Genomic DNA, 18,786 nt, shown 5'->3' with positions numbered 1-18,786 from the left:
TTCCTGTCACCTGTTCCACTTGAAAGTGAGCACTGGAAAATCCCTGCCACTTCCCCCACAAATGTCACTGTAGTCAGGTTACAGCAGCTAGGGGGTGGAGATGTATTTTTGCCCTTTTTTAGGTCGAGCCTAGGCAGTGTATGCATTGTCTCTTCAATACATGCTGTATTTTGTCTGTGGGCTTTCAGCCCGCCCATTGCCTTTTTCTTCATCCTTCGATTGTCCTTCAAAAATACTTGCTTGCTATTGGTTAATTTTTCCTCCTAGTCCTTCCTTTTTGTGTTTTGTTTACTCCGCCAGAGCACCACCCAACTACTGGTAACTTTCCACTTCAGGGCTTATCTGTAAGGGTGGTCATCAAACTCCACTCCGCCGGCAGAGTTTGCGAAGTTTTGTCCACTTGTGCTCGGCTTGGAGCACGTAGTTAAACAACAACTCCACCTACCGCCAGCGGAGCGGAGTTTACCGGGTCGGTGCGGCGGGGGGTACTCACCTTCACCCTAAATCACTGCTGGCTGCTACTATATTCTTTTGGGATTGTCCTGTCTATTGGGACTTTTTTTACAAGCGATTGTGCTTGTTCTTTAGGAAGCTGGTGATGCTCCCTGTGATGTTGCATTACCAAAAACTAAAGGGAAACTGCCCGGAAAGAGCTCATGGACAGTGAGATTCATTCTGCAAGCCGACTGGGAGAAGTGGGAGGACAGCAGCTCCTTCCGGGCCAGCTCCAGGACTAGTGGGGCCAGAGGAACCAGATGGTTGTCTTGGAACAGGAATTTGTGATGCTGGAAGAAGGGAGGCCCTGCAGGACTCAGAAGTCGGTGCGTGCCTCCAGAACTGGGAGCTGATGAATAAGTAACGACGAGGACGCTACTCCGTCACAGCATGGTTATACAGTAAGCTGAAACCGTTGCCCATACAGTGCTAAAATGTAAATTACTAAATAACTGTGCTGCTTTACGGTGCATCATTTACATTTTTTGTCACCATATTTAGTCAACCCAGCCTCATATTTTTTTTCGTCTTTGCCTGTTGATCTTGGAGTTGGTAAATACAATTTCCTGATCCCCTACTGGCCAGCAGTCCTCTAGCAGCCATGTTGGATGAATATGCCTTGAATGAAAGCACCTCTTTGCTGACACTGCTACTTTTGGCGCGAGGGCGGAGATGGCAGTAGATGTTTTCGGAGCTTTTCACCAATCGCATCCCTGTTTTCATTAGCTGCAGGGGGACCAAGGCTCGAGTCGGGGTACCACGCGGGTGGACGGCGTCCCCCCACTTATTTTAACGTATCTTACAGGGTGGACGCCGTCCCCCCTGACCAAAAGCTGGACTGGACAATGATGGTGTTACTTACCGGACCGGCGCACCGCCGATCTCCGAACCTTGACGTACTCTGCGCATCCTGCTTCCTCCTCTCTCCACCCCTCCCATCACCCTCCCCTGCCCACTCACTCGCTACCCATCTCATGCTCCCTCTCCTGAAGTCTGTGCCCCGCTCTCCCCTCTCGCAGAAGCTCCCCCTCCCCCCCCCGCGATCTGTTCATGACCTGCTCACGACCCCACCCCCTTTGAGCCTTCACTTTCTTAACTATGAGGCGCGCATCCTTTCCCCATTTCTCGTCCCCTCACTCCTCTCTTCCCGTGACTTCATTCACCCCCTCCCCCCATATACCCAGGGGCGAGCTGCTACTGGCCCTGAGCCTTTTACCAACCAAACCACAACTTCACAATGATGGGCCCCACCTCTGCGGGCTTCTTCGGACCCTGAGCCAAACGAGGCAGACAGAGGCTGACAAAGTGGTTCTGAACGCAACGACCTTACACACCCGTGGGAAAACTCCATCTGCGTTGTTGCATTTTTTAATTCCAGAGTTCCCAGTCTGCCCGAGACATACAACTCATTAAGAAGACGTTGAAAAAGATGAACTTGCCTCGGACAGTTTCAAAGAGAATGTAGACTATAAAGATCCCTCAGAAACAGTCATTTGTAGTCATTATTGACTTAGGCAAAAGAGGAGTCCCTGCAGCATCATTTGCTAGTCGGTCAAACAAAGAAGACTAGTTTATAACCCACAAATAAAAGGTTTTATTTGAACTCAATCACAGTTTCACAAGTAATGTTGCCACATCCCCCCCTAAGGAAAATTCCGGCTATTCGTTCAAAGTAAGATTCTGCAAGACATTAAGATACTATAGTTGTTTAAAAAAACAAAACACTTATGATAGTGTTAAGGAGCGGAGCCTTAGATGGTTCTGGAGTCCCCTAAATTTGAAACTCGCTTCATCAAACTGATGTAGCTAATAACACAGTGTTTATAACAAAGTTACTACGAACTGGATTCCACTAGAGTGGCACACTGGCAGTACCAAGTATCACATTCCAATTTTAATTACTGTATTTCTGTTTTTTACCTTTCGTGACGTCACTTCCTGTCGTGACGTCACATCCTGTCTCTGAGCGTCCCCCCACTTCTTTATTTAGGACTTGTGCCCTGAGGGGGACGTTCTGTGAACAAATTATTTGCTAAGAACATTTTGGGCCTTAGAGGCTGACTTTTTATTGTAGTAATAATAATCAGCATTCAACACCAGGTAGGCCTGTTAGAAGACCCGGGGCAAGCTCTAAGATTTGAACCTCCGTCTCCACAACATTTTAAATGTCATCCTCAGACTGACAGCACCCTCATGTGGCCAATAATAGTTGTCAACAGTAGCAGGCCCATTTCATATCCATACGATGAGACTGAGGGTTAATTACGGTGGCCGAGCATTACTCCGCCGGCACGTGGAACTTGCTGAATTCAGCTGAGTTTTTTTAGCAGCTCAGTGGAATTCCTCGGAGTGAAACTCCGCAAGCTCCGTTAGTGTCTGGGACTACTTTTTATTCCTTTCCTGCTCATCTTTGTTGTGGCAGCTCAAGGGCACCCAGCTGCTATCGCGCCCCCTCATCCCCTCAGGAAATGGTCAAGGCTTCCTCCGTAAACGTCTGTAAATATTGTTCTTATCTCCTCGCATAAAATATTTCTAAAAAGTCGGTATAAATTGTGATGAGTGTGAATGTCATGGTGTTACTCCCTATTACAGAACTAGTTTTGACTGCTTTGGCACACGCGAGGGAGCATTCTAAAAAAACACAAGGAAATATCACTCGGGTTCTCCCTGGCACAACAGGAGAGCGGCTACTAAAAAATTCACTGCTTGCTGCAAACTCAACCCCTAATGACTTGCAGGGCCGCGCCTTTAAAATACCTTTTCGTCCATATCTCAGCATGTGGTGGTTCCAGGACTACGGGACCACCACCAAATTGTTCAGCACAACGTGGACTTATGTTTCATGTCAATTTCCAGGTCTTCACTCTAAGTTGTGGGTGACCTCAAAATCTTCACCTTCTCTGCCGGCCGATGCTTCTTTAAGCTCTCCTATGGCTTGAGCTTTAGTTCTATATCCAGAAGTGGTTCGTCTTCGAGGGTCCTTGCGCATGGTAATATGTAGAAGGCCTGGAAGGCTGAAAAATGTATAATGCATTAGTCATGTGGTTATGCCTTCTAAGGGCCGATTGTAGGGTTGCAATTTAATGCTTTTTCAGAAAGAAGTTTTAATGTGATGTCTTGCCATCCTTAATCTTTCTTAATTGTGTTTGATCATATCTTTAGTTATCCACTCCCCAAAACTAAAGATGAAGTACAGTTTTTTCTGCAGAACACAATACTTACACAGAGAGGTGTTCCAAAACAGCAGATACCGTCAGATCTGGTTTTGTTTTGTATTAAACCTTCACCCACATTGTTTTCATTCTGCTACCCTTTCCAGATGAGATGAATCGTTGTTTTACTCATATTACATTAAACTTAGCATAGTTGTTTCAGAGCTCCACTTTGAAAAGATTTTATATAGGGATGCACTCAAAGCTTGCCTTTCTACTGTGAATCGTTCTCAGTGTTGCTGTTATCATGTCCCATTGTTCGAAAGCCAGCGTCACCATAGCTTGTTCTTTTCAGTTGAAGTAGAGTGGGCTTAAGTTATGTCATGAGATAGACGGTTAGCACGTGTACACTTAATGTTTTTTTGTCGCCCATGCTACACAGTATCTTGGCAATGCTGAAGAGCATTGCCAAAGGCAATGCCATACTAGTAGGTCCCTGTTGAAGATAGATGACGCCAGGCTCATTCAGGTAAATGGTAGAGTTTATTCAGAGCACAGCCAAAGAGGTCACCCCACCAGCTGACCAACTCTCCAACTGACTCCCACAGAATCTTTAATAAAGAACCTAGAATGCGTACAAGTATTCTACATGCATAAACACAAGAGAGAGATAACACATTTACAACATACCTTCCTCCTTTAGGGAAAAGAAATGGATGACCACATTAAAAGTCTACAATGACATATCATAAGTAATAACAACTAAAAGTAAAAATTATTAAAAGATGTTATGAGTGTAAGACAGGAATAATATTAAAATTTACAACAGTAATCATTTAAATAGGCTGGTGGTCTGCGACATCTTGGAATCCTGGAGTCAAGAGACTTAGGAGCATCCTGAAGATGAAAAGTAATAATAGAGTTGGTTTGTACATCACTAGAATCAGAAGCATCACCACCACCTACATTTTGTCTATTTGATGAACTCAATGACAAATTGGAATCTTCTGATGTAGTATACATGTAGCCACTACTCCCACTGTTAGCAGAAAAAGAGTGAATTGCATCATTAGAAACAATAGACCCTTTTTGATATACAGTCACACAGCGAAGATTCCATTTCTCACCATTAATTAAGACTATGTAATGAGGAAATACTTCTTTGATACAAAGGGGACCTTTGAATTTAGACAAACCTCTGGAAATTCTTCCTGATTTTATTTTAACAAGATCCCCTTTTGAGATGTGCGCGGAGACACTACCTTTGGTATTAAATGTGGTTGAGGAATTGCAATGAATATGACCTCCATGTCAGACCCACTCTTTAATTTTAATCCAAGAAAGAGTAAGTTTGGTACCAGGAGATCTTCCACGCATTATTTCAAAAGGTGACTTCTCGCTTTCACTTAAACTCTGACAAAACAGAGGTGATGACATTCGGGAACTTACAACCCATTTGGTCCCCGCAGTGGTGGCCAACACAAATGGGTACCCCCCCCCCCTGCCGGTGACTAAGGTACGCAACCTGGGGGTAATCTTCGACAACAAGTTGACTTTCCTCCATCACGTCAATTCAGTGGTATCATCAGCCTTCTTTATCTTAAAACGAATAAAGAAACTGCTCCCATACCTACCTCCAACTACGGGGAATACACTTGTGAGTACACTGGTGTTCTCGCGAACAGACTACTGTAACTCACTCCTACTGAACTCCCAAGAAAAAATTCTCAACAGACTGCAAACCGTGCAAAACGCTGCAGCCAGAATCCTTTTGAAAATTCCTAGATTTACCTCGACATCTCAGTATATCAGACAGCTGCACTGGCTACCTATCAGGAGCCGCATCAAGTTTAAAGCTTTATGCATAGCTTATAAAGCCACCAATAAGCAAGGACCATTATACCTACAAAAAGCTTTTTCCCCGCCTGAGTACCCACGAACTCTACGTTCAGCATCAGCTCATTTGCTGACAGTCCCACGGACAAGAAGGTCCAACTGGGGAGATAGATGCTTCACTACCTCAACAGCTAGACTCTGGAACACGTTACCACTTCATATAAAAACTGCTCCTACACTTCTGCAATTTAGAAAGAAACTCAAAACGTGGTTGTTCCCACTATAAGCACCTCTGTCCATCTTTCTGAGAGAGTCCTGCAACACTAGCGCCGAGACACCCGCCTGGGTATTTGTGCGCTTTAAAAATTGAATAAATAAATAAATTAAAAATCTATAGTAGTGCGATATGCCCAGACCTTATCACAGACCATGTCATGATTGAATTTGCCACTAGAACAAGACATTTGAATTATTCCTTTGACTAATCTGTTAATTCTCTCACAAAAACCATTACTCTGTGGGTTGTATAGAGATGTGCGATAATGTTTGACACCACAATTTGACAAAAAAGAACGCATGTTATGAGAGACCAATTGTGTGCCATTGTCTGTGACAAGTACATTAGGGTAGCCATCTTCCTGAAATAGTGTTTTCAAGAAACATATGGAAGTATCAATAGTAATATCTTTTACAAAACTGACAGTAAGCCATTTGGAAAATAGGTCAACACATACAATTGCAAAGCGTTGACTAAAAGGAAATTCTTCCATAGGTCCAATAAAATCTAAAGAAATACTGTGCAATGGACTACCAGGACTTGTTAGATGGCCAGAGGATGACCCAACAGCAATTTTAAGTCTCTTTTCACCTTCTTTGCAAGAAGGACACTTTTCAATCCAGGAAGAGACATGAGAATCTAAACCCGGCCACCAGAAATTGGCTTTTAATCTGCGTTGAGTCAAAGTTTGACCTAAATGCCCTTCATGAGCGATATTAATTATTTGGGGTCTCAAGCTAGCAGGAGGAATGAATTTATCACCTCGCATTAAAACATTGTCACCACAAATAGATAATTCATCCAGAATTTTTAAGAAAGGACGAGTAGCGAAGTGTACACAACTTTCTCTTCTAGAACCCAATTTAATAAGAAGGATTACTTCCTTGAGAACGTGATCATTGGTCATGGCTTCGCACCATTCTTCACGAGTGAAAGAACATTCATTAACTTCAAGAACATCTTGAATAGAAGCAACAGATTCTTCATCATTCTCAATGCTGAAAGATTTATCATCAAGATCCTCCCACTTAACTGATAGTCTGGAGAGACAATCCACTTGAACATTACACCAACCGTGTACATGTGAGATTTCGTACTGGTAATCTTGAAGTTTAGAAGCTAATCTAGCTAGCCTTGGAGAAGTTTTGACAGCACCACCAGGAGATAAGATGCGAACCAACGGTTTGTGATCAGTTTTTAGAATACATTTTGTCCCCCATAAGTAGGTGCGAAAATATTGAACACCCCAAACTGCTGCAAGTGCTTCTTTCTCTACAACAGAGTAATTCTGTTCTGACAAAGTGAGTGTGCGAGAAGCAAATGCAATTGTCCATTCCCCATCAATGTGTTTTTGCAGAAGAACAGCGCCCACACCAGTGGCACTGGCATCAACCATAACGACTGAAGTACGTTTGGTGTCAAAAAGGGGTAAAACATTTGCCTCATAAATTTCTTTTTTATTTAATACAATTAAAGCAAGTACTTCGATCGGTACCCCACACGAATTTTGCTCCTTTATTCAACAAAAGTCTTAGTTGTGTTGTCTTGACAGAAACATTCTTGATTAATTTTGAATAGTATTCTATCAACGCCATGAAAGATCTGAGTTGATCTTTATATGATTGACATGGAGCTCAGTGAATAGCTTCCAAAAGATTTTTCTTTGGCTTCACTCCTGAAACTGTTATTTTGTGACCAAGATATTCAATTCTTTCAACTAAAAAGGAACATTTGTCCTTACAAAGAGTTAGACCAGCATCGGAGATTCTGCTGAGAACATTTTCTAGAACAGTATTGTGATCATCAACAGTCTCCGAAGACAAGAATGTCGTCCTGAAAGTAAACTGCTTTTGAATCCCTGTAAAAAGTTCAGTGACCAGTCTTTGAAATACACTAGCAGCCGAAATTAGGCCAAAAGGAAGACGTGTAAACTGAAAAGTACCCTTTGTAGTTATGAAAACAGTGATATGCTTAGAGTCATCTTGGAGTCTAATCTGGTGATAAGCACTCTTTAGGTCTAGTTTTGAGAAGTACTTAGCACCTTGTAACGTAGATAATAGCTCATTTATGTGTGGTAGAGGAAAGGTATCTGCCACAACACACTTGTTTAGTGACCTTAAATCTACACAAAATCTCAATTTTCCGTCCGATTTCTTGGTGATAACAACCGGAGATACCCAAGATGATGCCTCAACCGGTTCTACCCCACCCTCGTCGCCAAAATTGTTGAAGATAGATGACACCAGGCTCATTTAGGTAAATGGAATAGTTTATTCAGAGCACAGCCAAAGAGGTCATCCCACCAGCTGACCAACTCTCCAACTGACTCCCACAGAATCTTTAATAAAGTACCTAGAATGCGTACAAGCATTTTACATGCATAAACCCAAAAGAGAGATAACACATTTACAACAGTCCCACAGGGGAGACCTATTGGCTATGCCAATGATAGATTCAGTTTAGTCTCATTCTCTCTCAGCTCCAACCCATATTCCTGCAGCATTTGGGTGATTAATGATAAGGGTGCACACTCAGTACAGGTTCAGAAATCTAGCACAGATTTTCCAACCTGACGCACTGGTAATGAAGCAATCCCAATAATATTAACATTGTATAGGCTCAGGCACATGACAGTAGACTAAGTTAAACCATTCATCCAAAGCAGTGCTAAAGAGCTCATGAATGATTTGGACTCAGAGCCATCCTTGCGATAATAGAGACTTCCTAAATTCAGGTCCTCGTCAGAAAAAATCTACTACTAGTCTGGTGAAATGGTTAGCTTCCTGACTGATAGACATACTCCTAATTAAATGACTGTCTCAAGAGGATGTGGAGCACCATTTAAATTGCGATCTATTAAACACAATAAAATGGTGTTTAATACAAAGGATATGCTCCTAAATACCACCTAAACACAACTGTAAAATAATTACAAAATGGCACATTGCAAGGTTTTGAATTACTCTTCTGTTATAGTGTGAATCTTTCAGCCTATAACAGAGTAATGGGGTAATGCTGGACCTTGTGTTCAGTGGCATAACTCACAATTATGGGCCGTCACGCATAATGTGATGAGGCGCCCTTGAATCTCCCACATCACTCAGATATACATTGGCATTGGGCTGAATGGGGGCCCGCTGAAGGTTTGTGGCCCCCTCAAGAATTGGGGGTCCCCCGCGCTTCAAGGACTGCAACAGAAGAAAAGTGTTTTGACAAAAGAATAAGATGTGAATAAGGAACTCTTTTAGAAAAAGGTGGAAGGAGGCTGTGCATTACATAATTGAATTAATGTATACTTATGTGATGAATGGTGTGTGCAGATCATTCTTTTTCAAGTTATATTATGGAGCTGGGCTCCTGTAGGGAAGATTAGAAGGTTGATCTTCTAGATCTGTGAACCACTGCTATTATGATTAATTATATTAAATTCACTAAAGGTGACAGGTGCAAATCTTTTAGCCTCTGTCTCATTTTTGCAAATCACATATCATATTAGACCTATCCATATACAAATAATTTTTGGTCCTGCTCCAATAGGAACAGTCCAGCTCGAACTGCCCCGAAAAGGATAGACATCAACACAGGAATCCCAAACATCCTCCTCTGAACAGCCAGACGGCAGGCAGAAACAGGTAAGACATCATTCCTACAAACAGGCAACCATACACATATAGGGGCATTAGTGCAAAGTTCCCACATATAATTCAGGTTCCAGTCGTAGGCAGCAGTGCTGTACCACAAGACCCATTATTTGTATATTCCAAGTGGGTACCTCTGCAGCCCAACTGTGCACCATCACTGCAAATGGGCACAATTCACTCTACCCTTTCCAAAGCTATGACACAGGCAAAGTTTGTTATTCACATGAGCAGAGTACTCAGAAAGGGGTTACTTGGAAGCACAGGCATTCTGATTCCTGTGGTTACTCATCCAGTACATCCACTGGGGTTGCACCACACCACTAGTTACATTGAGCCAAGGAACATGCATAGGGAAGGCCTGTTGGTCTTTGAAGGTGGAAGGGCCAGAACATGGCTATTGTCCATGGCCCACTGGGAGGCTGGTCGTTTTTGGGCAGAGAAGGGTGAACTCTGGCTGCTGCTGTGAACCATCCACACCACCACTAAAGTGTTGTGCTGTTTCTAATGAGTGGGGTATTGACAGCAGCAAGCTGGGTATCTGGTGGGCCGAGCATACCTAAGCATAGCTCAGGTTGGTGCTAGATGGAGAACAGTATGCTTAAATCCCCTACATGAATGTATGCATCATACAGTCATGAGGCGACACAGGTCAGTGTGAGTTGGCAATGAGATGAGGTATTCTTATTTGTCATACATGACATCACTGTGGTACTTCACTTACTGAGAAATTAAGACAATAAAGTAAATGGTTAATAGTTGGTGTCACACTTCACTGGCAGAAAGTATCTTGGCCTTCAAAAATAAGTGCTAGTGCTCAGCACCCAGACTAAGCACGGGTTCCATGTGGAAGCAGAAGATGATATGGGACAAGATGAAGCCCTTGGGAGGAAATCATCAACAATGTGAAGGTTAGGTAACTCTATGTTATAGCATGATCTAAAGCCAGATTGGTAGTGGTGGAGTGGACTGTTCTTGATGATCATTTTTTCGTTTTAAATGGAATTTGCTTTCATAATGATTTTACTAATCTATAGAGGATGGGGTGGTATTTGGCAAGATTGTCTGGGTCCTCAATAGTTTTTTTCATAATGGGGAAGATCTGTTCTGTGTTGAGGCAATCTGGGAAAGTTCCTTAATGTAGATAGGCATTGATGATGTTGAGCCAAGGTGTGAGGGACTCTCCATGTAGCTAGTTCATCTGAACTTTTAAAGGAGGTTTAAAAGTTGTGACAAGGGCCAGATTTAGATCTTTGCGATTCAGACCCGCCATCACTTTTCCACTGATTCTTTGTCCACTTAGTAGGCAGTCCGTCCGCTCTATTTAGATGCTGGTGGGTCAATGGTCAAAAGACCGTTGGAGTACCACCGCCTCATTTTTCTACCTGCATCGACGGCGCCATGAGCAAAAGTGGCTGTCGGAGGGAGTACAGCCAGTTCATCTGCCAGGCCAATCACAATGTGCCTTCCCACCAACGTAACTGTGGCAGGGAAACGTCTACACCTGAGTTGACTGATTGGAAAAGACATAAGGCCGAAACGTACCTTCTTTCTGTTTCACACTTCCTTTTCTGTCATGGTGCCGATTGTCCAAGTCCTGCCTTTGCTGGTGCTACTTGACCACAAATCAAATCAAATCAATCAACTGGAATCAAAGGTAAGCTATTTTTACTTGTCACCTTTTGACTTGTCTGTTTACATTTGCTTAGGACTCTTGCATGCTGAAATCTCTCTTACAAACAATAATGTACAAATGTGTAATGCATATGTGTGTAATGTTGTCGTTTCAAAGAAACACACCTTTATGATTGTATTTTATTTTTACATTTGATGCAAGCTGCCTTCATGATAATGGACACTAAATGGACATCAACCAAACAAAATCGAAAACTGACCATAAGTTGTGTTAACTTAATTTTTATAACTATAAAATCATAAACATATACATTGCACATTATTGTGATAATTGAAATGTAACATAATTTAGAAATTGCACTAGACAAGGTAAAACATTTGTTTTAAAATAACTGTAAAATCAATGTTAGTTCCAAACTTTAATCAATGTAACATTTCCCATTGTGTTGTGCATTTCCTGCATTTTATTAAATGTTATTTGTCATTGTTATTTTAAGGTGCAATGCATATGTGTTTATTTTTATTACATATCAAGTACAAATACACACACCTGTATTAATACTTTGTTGGTGTATGTATCATCATGATGAATGCTTGCACCATATTTTAAATGTCAATCACATACTTTTTTTTACTAATGTAGGGACCTAACAAATTCGACATTTTAAAAAACTGTTGCATTTTCTGTCATAATTGTAAGTTAAAATATGTAAATCACATTTTCATCATTAACAGCTATAGTATTTAGACTTGCAAATAAAAAATGCCAGGACAAACTTGGTGAAATGCATTTTTTAACGTTAAGAAATGAGATACATCTCTTGAATTAATATATTTTATTGTGAAACATAAATAAGAAAAAAATGATTGTCACCTATACATGATGTTGGAGTGTTTCACCTAACTTGCCTCCTAAACAGACTGTCAAATGGGAACCTCCTCAGGAAGGGGCGTCTAGTGGGCACAGAGCAAGCGCATCAAAGATCTTTCTTGGTAGTGGTGGGTTTAAGTTTGCCAGGGGTTAGGGATAGGAAAAACATAAATTCAGGAGGAGTACAGATAGGAGAGGTGGGAGAGGATTGAGTTTGGGTGGTAGAGGGAGCTGTAGTGGGTGATGTGCATGTGTCTATTGGTTTTCCAGTTGCATGTGGGTCTCTTGTATGTTCTGTATGTTTGAGTATGTGTGTCCTTTGGTTTCGATGAGTGTGCTGTTGACGTGGTTGTTGTGGTGCCTGTGGGTGTATGTTTTGCAGTTTCATGTGGGACTGGTGTATGTTTGGATGTGTGGTTTCTCAGGTGTTTTATTTTCAGGTGTGTGTGTGCCTTTGTGTTTGGCTGGTATTGTTTTACATGTAGGTGTGTGTTTGAATGACTGCTGTTGAGGTGGTTGGTGCGGTTGTGCTTGTGGATGTGATGGTGCTTTTGGATGTGGTGGTTGTTGTGGTGCTCGTGGGTGTGATGGTGGTATTGGTTCCAGTAGTGGTTGTGGATGTGGTGATAGTTGTGGTGCTTGTGGGTCTGCTGGTGGTTGTGAGGTAGTTGTGGTGTATGTGGGTGTAGTGTCAAGAGTGTCTGTATGTTGTTTGGATGTTTGCTTGTGTTTCTTTGTATGTTTGTGTTTATGTGTGTGTGTGTGTGTGTGAGTGTGCTGCTTGTGTCTAATGGAGTGGGTGCCAGCAAAGAAGTTAGTGTGCTTGGGATAGGGCTGGGACTTGGGATTTGTGATGAGGAAGGGGCCTGAGTTAGGGGACAAGGTTGGGCTGATTGAGAGGCTGCGGTCAGTGAGGAGGCCAGCTTCGCAAGGGAACTCTGCATGCCAGATATTGTACTGTGAATGGCATCCATAAATGCAACCATCTGTTGCATTTGGCAACTAAGGCCCTAGATGCCATTCACTTTCACAGTCCGGCCTAAAGAGATGCTGCATAAGAGGTCAATAGCCTCCTCACTTAGTGCAGCCGGGGGGCAGGGGGTAAGGTGCCTGTGGTGAAAGAGACCCCAGCACTTTTAGGGGGGCAGGTTTGGCCAACTGGGGGGTGCAAACAAGAAGGAGGGTGGTGATGGGTCTTTGAGTGGCGGACAAGAATGCAGTTGGTATAGTTCCTGTAGGATCTACCACCACTAGGGACTGGTCGCTTGTGGAGGCCTCCGAAAATGTTGATGAGATGCTGGCCTCCGTTCCAGTCCCCACACCCTCCATGCCACTGTGTTGATTGGTGTCCATGGTATCGCCACCTGAAAAACAGTGGCCAACTGCTTCCCAGTCTTTGTAGGCAATGTCCCCTTTGCCTGCTCTAGAAAATCACCTTTTGGGCACACATGTGATGGGAGTCACATTGTACGTTCACTGTCAAGATATCGGTGTGTGGGGAAACCTGGGGCAGGGTGTGGCGGGGTACCTGTGGAGTGGTGGCCGGGATGCAGGACGGAGACTGTGTTGTGGAGGTGTGGCATTGTGGTGGGGTCTTGCTCTTCCTGGTCCGGGGGGGGGGTTTGCGGGCGGGGGCCTCAGTGTCTGTGCACCTGGGGGAGGGTGTCCGTGTGGCAAGGGACCTCCCCTCTGTGCGTGGTGACTTCCTCTTCCCCTTGTGAGTTGGAGCAGGTGGATCATGAGGAAGAGGCCAAGGTCACAGAGGAAGAGCAGCTGGGAACTGGGGGTAGCAGGTAAGGCAACGGAAGGGGTTTTGGAGGGAGAGGCATCTGAGGACTGCGGAGTGCTCGTGGATGCCTGTTTGTGCGTCTGTGACCCATCCCCTGTGTGTGTGCCATCAGTCCCCAGAGTGTGCGTGCCTGTGGGTCTGGATTTTGTCTTGTGTGTCTGTGTGCTGCTTGTGTCTGTTGTGGTGCCTGCCGGTGCCGGTGCGTGTGTGCGTTGGACAGGTAGGGTAGTGGGGATTGTGGATGTGGCAGAGGTAGGAGGAATGAGGGACTGTTGGAGCAGGGACACTGCTGCCATCTGTGTGGAGGACATGGCCTGAATGGTCCGATGTAGGCCAGACAGGTTTGATGAGATGCCCTCAATGAAGGACACCACTTGTGTCAACAGAGTGGTATGAGAATGGAGGACACTCAGCATTGCTGTCTGCCCTACATGGATCTGCTTCAGTAAGTCCACAGACTCCACACTCAGGGTAGCAGGGGAGACAGGGGCAGGGGGTGCGGTGCCTGGCTCGAAGGAGACATCCTCCCTCACACTGGGGCCTCCACGGACATCTGGGATGGCAGCAGATGGGAGGGTGGAGATGGTGGTGGTGGACAGACTCGCTAGGTGTTGTCTTGGGTCTGCTGACACCCGCCTCCACAAGGGAATCCTCACTTGAGATGCTGTGTTCCTCAGCCGAGGTGGTATTAGCTGAGGTCTCTTCAGTGTGGCTCCGCTCACCCTCTGTGCCACTGGGTCCCTCCAACTCCTCTGCAGCGGACCCAGTTTGGCTCTGAAGCTCCTCTTGGTCCATGGAGCTGTCTCCTCCAGTAGCCATAGATGTATCTGCAAACAATCAGGATCCACAGATCCACATCAGTCACCTGTTTTACTTGACACATCACAGTCAGTACAGCACATTACAGAGCACGCCTTTGCTAAATATTGCAAAAAGTGCTCTCACATTTTGCAAATAAACACCTGTCAATCTGCCAGTCAGCCATGCCCCTCATATCCTTCACCTCCATGGACCCATCTGCCTGGTGCATGTAGTATGCCACTACTCATATGTGAACACATGCACCACATAGACATATCTCAGAACTGCAGGAATTGTTATTGAAATGTGTCAGTACACTCATATCCCATTCCCTGCCACTGACTCAGTACATGTGTCAGGATAAGGGATGGCCAAGGTCCTTGGCAGTAAAATGGATGTGCTTCCTTCACCAGACACCATGATGTGCCCTTGTATTGATGGTCAGTGACACAATTGAGTGCATGCTGGATAACTGACATTACTGCACGATACACATTAGCAAGTGGTATACCATGTTACAGGCCAGTCTGGCTAATCAGTCATCACTGGCGTCAGTCACGGGGGCAGTACTTAAAAAAAAAAACAGTCTGCACTGTGTCGCAATCAGTTTGTTTTGAGTGGAATGTGAGCCCTGCTGCTGTCAAGTGCACATGTGCCCCCCACTGCTACCCACATCTTAAGGCATTTGATGATCCCACATATAACAAATGCAGCAGTTGAGTGACTGCAAGCACAAATCTGTAAACATGATCACATAACAGTCTTATGTGTAATAAATGAGGTTGCCTGCTCTTTAATGTAGAATACACCATTAGGCACTGTCAAGTGATTACACACCTATGTTCTACCCTGTTGTGCTGATCCAAAAGCCAGATCTCAGCTGGCTGCCCAACTCAAAATGCTCAACACCCCAGGAGTCTAAAAACTTTGGTCACTCCACAATGACACAGAGGCAGACACCTGATTGCACATTTCACAATCCACTAAATGTAGGCAGACACACAGGAGTAGGAGAACAGAGTGTACTTCATGTCCGGAGTAGGCATACCTGTCCTGGTCCATGTGCAACATGGGATAGGCCCCCAACATTGTCTCACCTGCTGCATGGGTGTGTGGTAAATGTCCCAGACACATATGGTGAGCCAGAGCAGCAATTAGGACACATATTAATGGCCCACACATGACACATGTCAGATTCCTGGCAATGTGCAGACACATGTCAACCAATTGCCTCACTCATGAACCCCCCAAAAAAGCCCCAGTAGCAGATGCTGTTCCCATCCTCAACCTTGGACAACAGCAGGGACACACAACCCAAGAGACACAAGTCACAGACTGAAAGGGCTACACATGTGTATCAGATGACGATAGGCCATAACCTAATTTAGGCACATGACTCTTTATCAAGCAGACAGGCGTTCTGTGTGAGTGTAACCAGGCTGAAGGAGTGCAAAGATCATGTGAGACATAGTTCACAGAAAAGGCACCCCCTCCTTGCTGCTATCTGGCCTTCCAGGTCAGGGAAGACCACTGCCAGAATCCGGAGCATGTTCGGGGTCAGTGTCCATCATCCGCCTCTTCTGCGAGGAGGCAACAGCTGGACTCTTGCAATCCTCCAGGACCAACCAGGAAGGTCTTGCCACCACTTCTGGCAGTTGTGGATGCGGCGTCTTTAGACCCCCACAGATCGAACTGCCCGGGCAATGGTCAGCCAGATCTCCTGCTTCTGATGGGCATCAACCTGTGAGGATGACAAAGATAAAAGTCCATTAACTACATATGCAACATGTTTGTGCATCACACAGTTGGATATACATGTTGTTATCACAAGGGCATATGATGTAAACAGGTAGTGCAACTATGGTGAAGGACAGTTGTCCTGAATTAACATTTCAAAAGAGGGGGGATTTGCTGTATCCAATCTTCACATCAATACTTGTCTCTTTCTTATCCAAGAACAACACCATATGACTGTAAACATAGACCAACGTTTGAGTGCAGCCTTGGTGTAGAATGCTTATCCTCCTTAAGTATTAACCATAGACAATCTGCCCACCACTGGTGTTACAGAGTGCCACATCCATGTACCAAGAAAACACCAGTGCACATCAAATATAGTCACTATGATCCATGTGCATTCAGCAGGCACAGACACTTCTTCTTAATCCAAAAGAATCACATAGTGTAGACAAATTCCACATTTTTATTTCGTTTAAAATAAAGTGCTTCACAGCCAACGCGCGTTTCGCCCCCTATGGGCTTCCTCAAGGCTGCAAGTCATACATAAAAGAGTAAAGTACAGTCTATTTTCCAACAATATCATTTCTAATACATATTTAGATATAATTATTCCATCCATCTTATTAAATATCATAGTCACCTCATAAAATCCTGTGTAAAACAGTCTGTAACACAACCACCAAGGATTATTTCATAAACACCATCATGCTTATCGTCATGCCACAAGTGCCACAGCCAATATATGTGCTGCAACGCATGAAGCATGAGAATGCAGAAAGAACAGCCACCACCTGAGACTACCAACATAAGAGCCATGCAAGTGACCTAGATCAGCAAATACGTGACCAAGAAAATCAAAAGAAAGGGGGCATAGACCATGGTTTAAAAACTGACCACACCTTTAGAAATAATGTGCAAATGCTGCAAACAACCTCTGTGCACTATAAACACATATATGGAAAAGGCTCACCCGAGATCCAATTTTAAACAGCACTGTATCTACCAACGCTTATACAATTCAAAATCCCTATAAAAACAATTGGTAATGTTGAAGAAATAGGCAATCATCTTTTTATTTCATTAATGGCGTTTTCAACACATAAACCCACTATCACAGTTAGCCAATACCTCAAGATCTTACCTTAGAAAATACTCCGCCCAATGTCTATTTCAATCTAGTTACACACCAGTAAGAGTAGCAGTCGTCCTCATTTATTGTTTTTGTGGAGCCATGATAAGTTCCAGCTGCGATAAAAGTAGAATCATTGCATCAGCCCGGAATCCCATATGTGCATCCTCACATGAGATACCCCAAAGTCCAAGTTGGTTATAACTTCCCTTATGTACTTAATCTTCGATCCTATACCACCCTCACATATCTGGATATTTATTAAGAGATTCCAGAAATATGTGTGCGTGCGGTGAGAACAATCGTCATGTTCGACCACGTTATCATAAACGCTCCCTCTATATCCACAATGAGATTCCTTGCTGAATATAACAGCCAACATACCCCCATATCTCATGTGTCAGCCGCCCTTATCACAAAGGCTAATTGCGGTGAGCCACTGGAGGTCAAATTACACCTCCTGTTGACATTTATTTTATATTTTATTTGCTCCCAATGTATGAGTTCCTATACCATCTTCTCATACAATGATGTGCCCATCTATACTCACTTCTTATATAATATTGGTACTCGCCATATATAATTGATTACTCCCGATGTTCCCTTTAATATTCGTGACCGCCTTCCAAGTCTATACGGTAATATGAAGCTCTTTAATCCACCAATGCATGTTTTGTTAACTTGCATGATATACTTTTATATATGAAAACATGCATTCGCCCTTGCCCAACGCATTTCGAATATATCGCGGCGAATATTTCACTCACCATAAAGCACCAAACATGTCTCCGACCAGCAAGTTCCCGCGACCAAGTTCCGTGTTTGCCCTCCCCTTCGCGCGTATTTATTAATAATTACTTCCTGCAGTTGTAAGCGAAGAAGGACTGTTGACTCACCCCATGCCTGGATGATAGAATACATAGCGGCCATCTTAAGCTGGCTACACGAACATGTCAAGTCAGGGAATATGGGTCCGACATAGCTGATACGAATTCCAACACAGACATTTAGTCCTTTGCGTGTTTGTCAGCCATTACCTCCTGCGATCGCAAGCACATACTGACTTTCAATTCCACCCGATGCTTAAGTGATGGAAAAGTAGCATCCATCCTAAGCTGGCTCACAGCACATGAACAATCCGGAATAGCGGGTATAGAACAACTGTTACAAATTACAGTAAAACATTTTGGTCCTTCACCTATTTGAGAAGTGAGACATGGCACGATATTATGGCACCTACACCTGGTCCCATCTACAAAAACATCCTATACCGAGAGTATACATGTTACCCATCCTATATTTCTTCACATCAATTCATATCTATACTCAATTTACTTACACAACGCTATTTTACAAACATGTATATAAAGTGCATTTTTATGCTACAATTAAAAAAGCTGATGATTATATATATTTAAACATC

General features: G+C 43.7%; 1 protein-coding gene across 50 annotated transcripts in view; it reads left to right on the top strand.

The window, feature by feature from the left end:
• NFIX (nuclear factor I X) overlaps window positions 1-18,786 on the top strand; it is a 5,476,577-nt gene that overhangs the window by 1,029,052 nt on the left and 4,428,739 nt on the right. For 2 of the 50 annotated variants that reach the window (XM_078684440.1, XM_078684410.1), the window contains exon 11: window positions 9,298-9,392. The exons of the other annotated variants lie outside the window; for them this stretch is intronic. The gene's annotated coding sequence lies outside the window, so the exon portion shown is untranslated. The remainder of the gene's footprint in view (window positions 1-9,297; window positions 9,393-18,786) is intronic. 50 annotated transcript variants of the gene reach the window in all.

The sequence above is a fragment of the Lissotriton helveticus genome, chromosome 1_1 (assembly GCF_964261635.1).
Source record: "Lissotriton helveticus chromosome 1_1, aLisHel1.1, whole genome shotgun sequence".
NCBI lineage: Eukaryota > Metazoa > Chordata > Amphibia > Caudata > Salamandridae > Lissotriton > Lissotriton helveticus.
The sequence above is the reverse complement of the archived record's forward strand: the minus strand, read 5'-3'. Positions and strand labels throughout refer to the sequence as shown.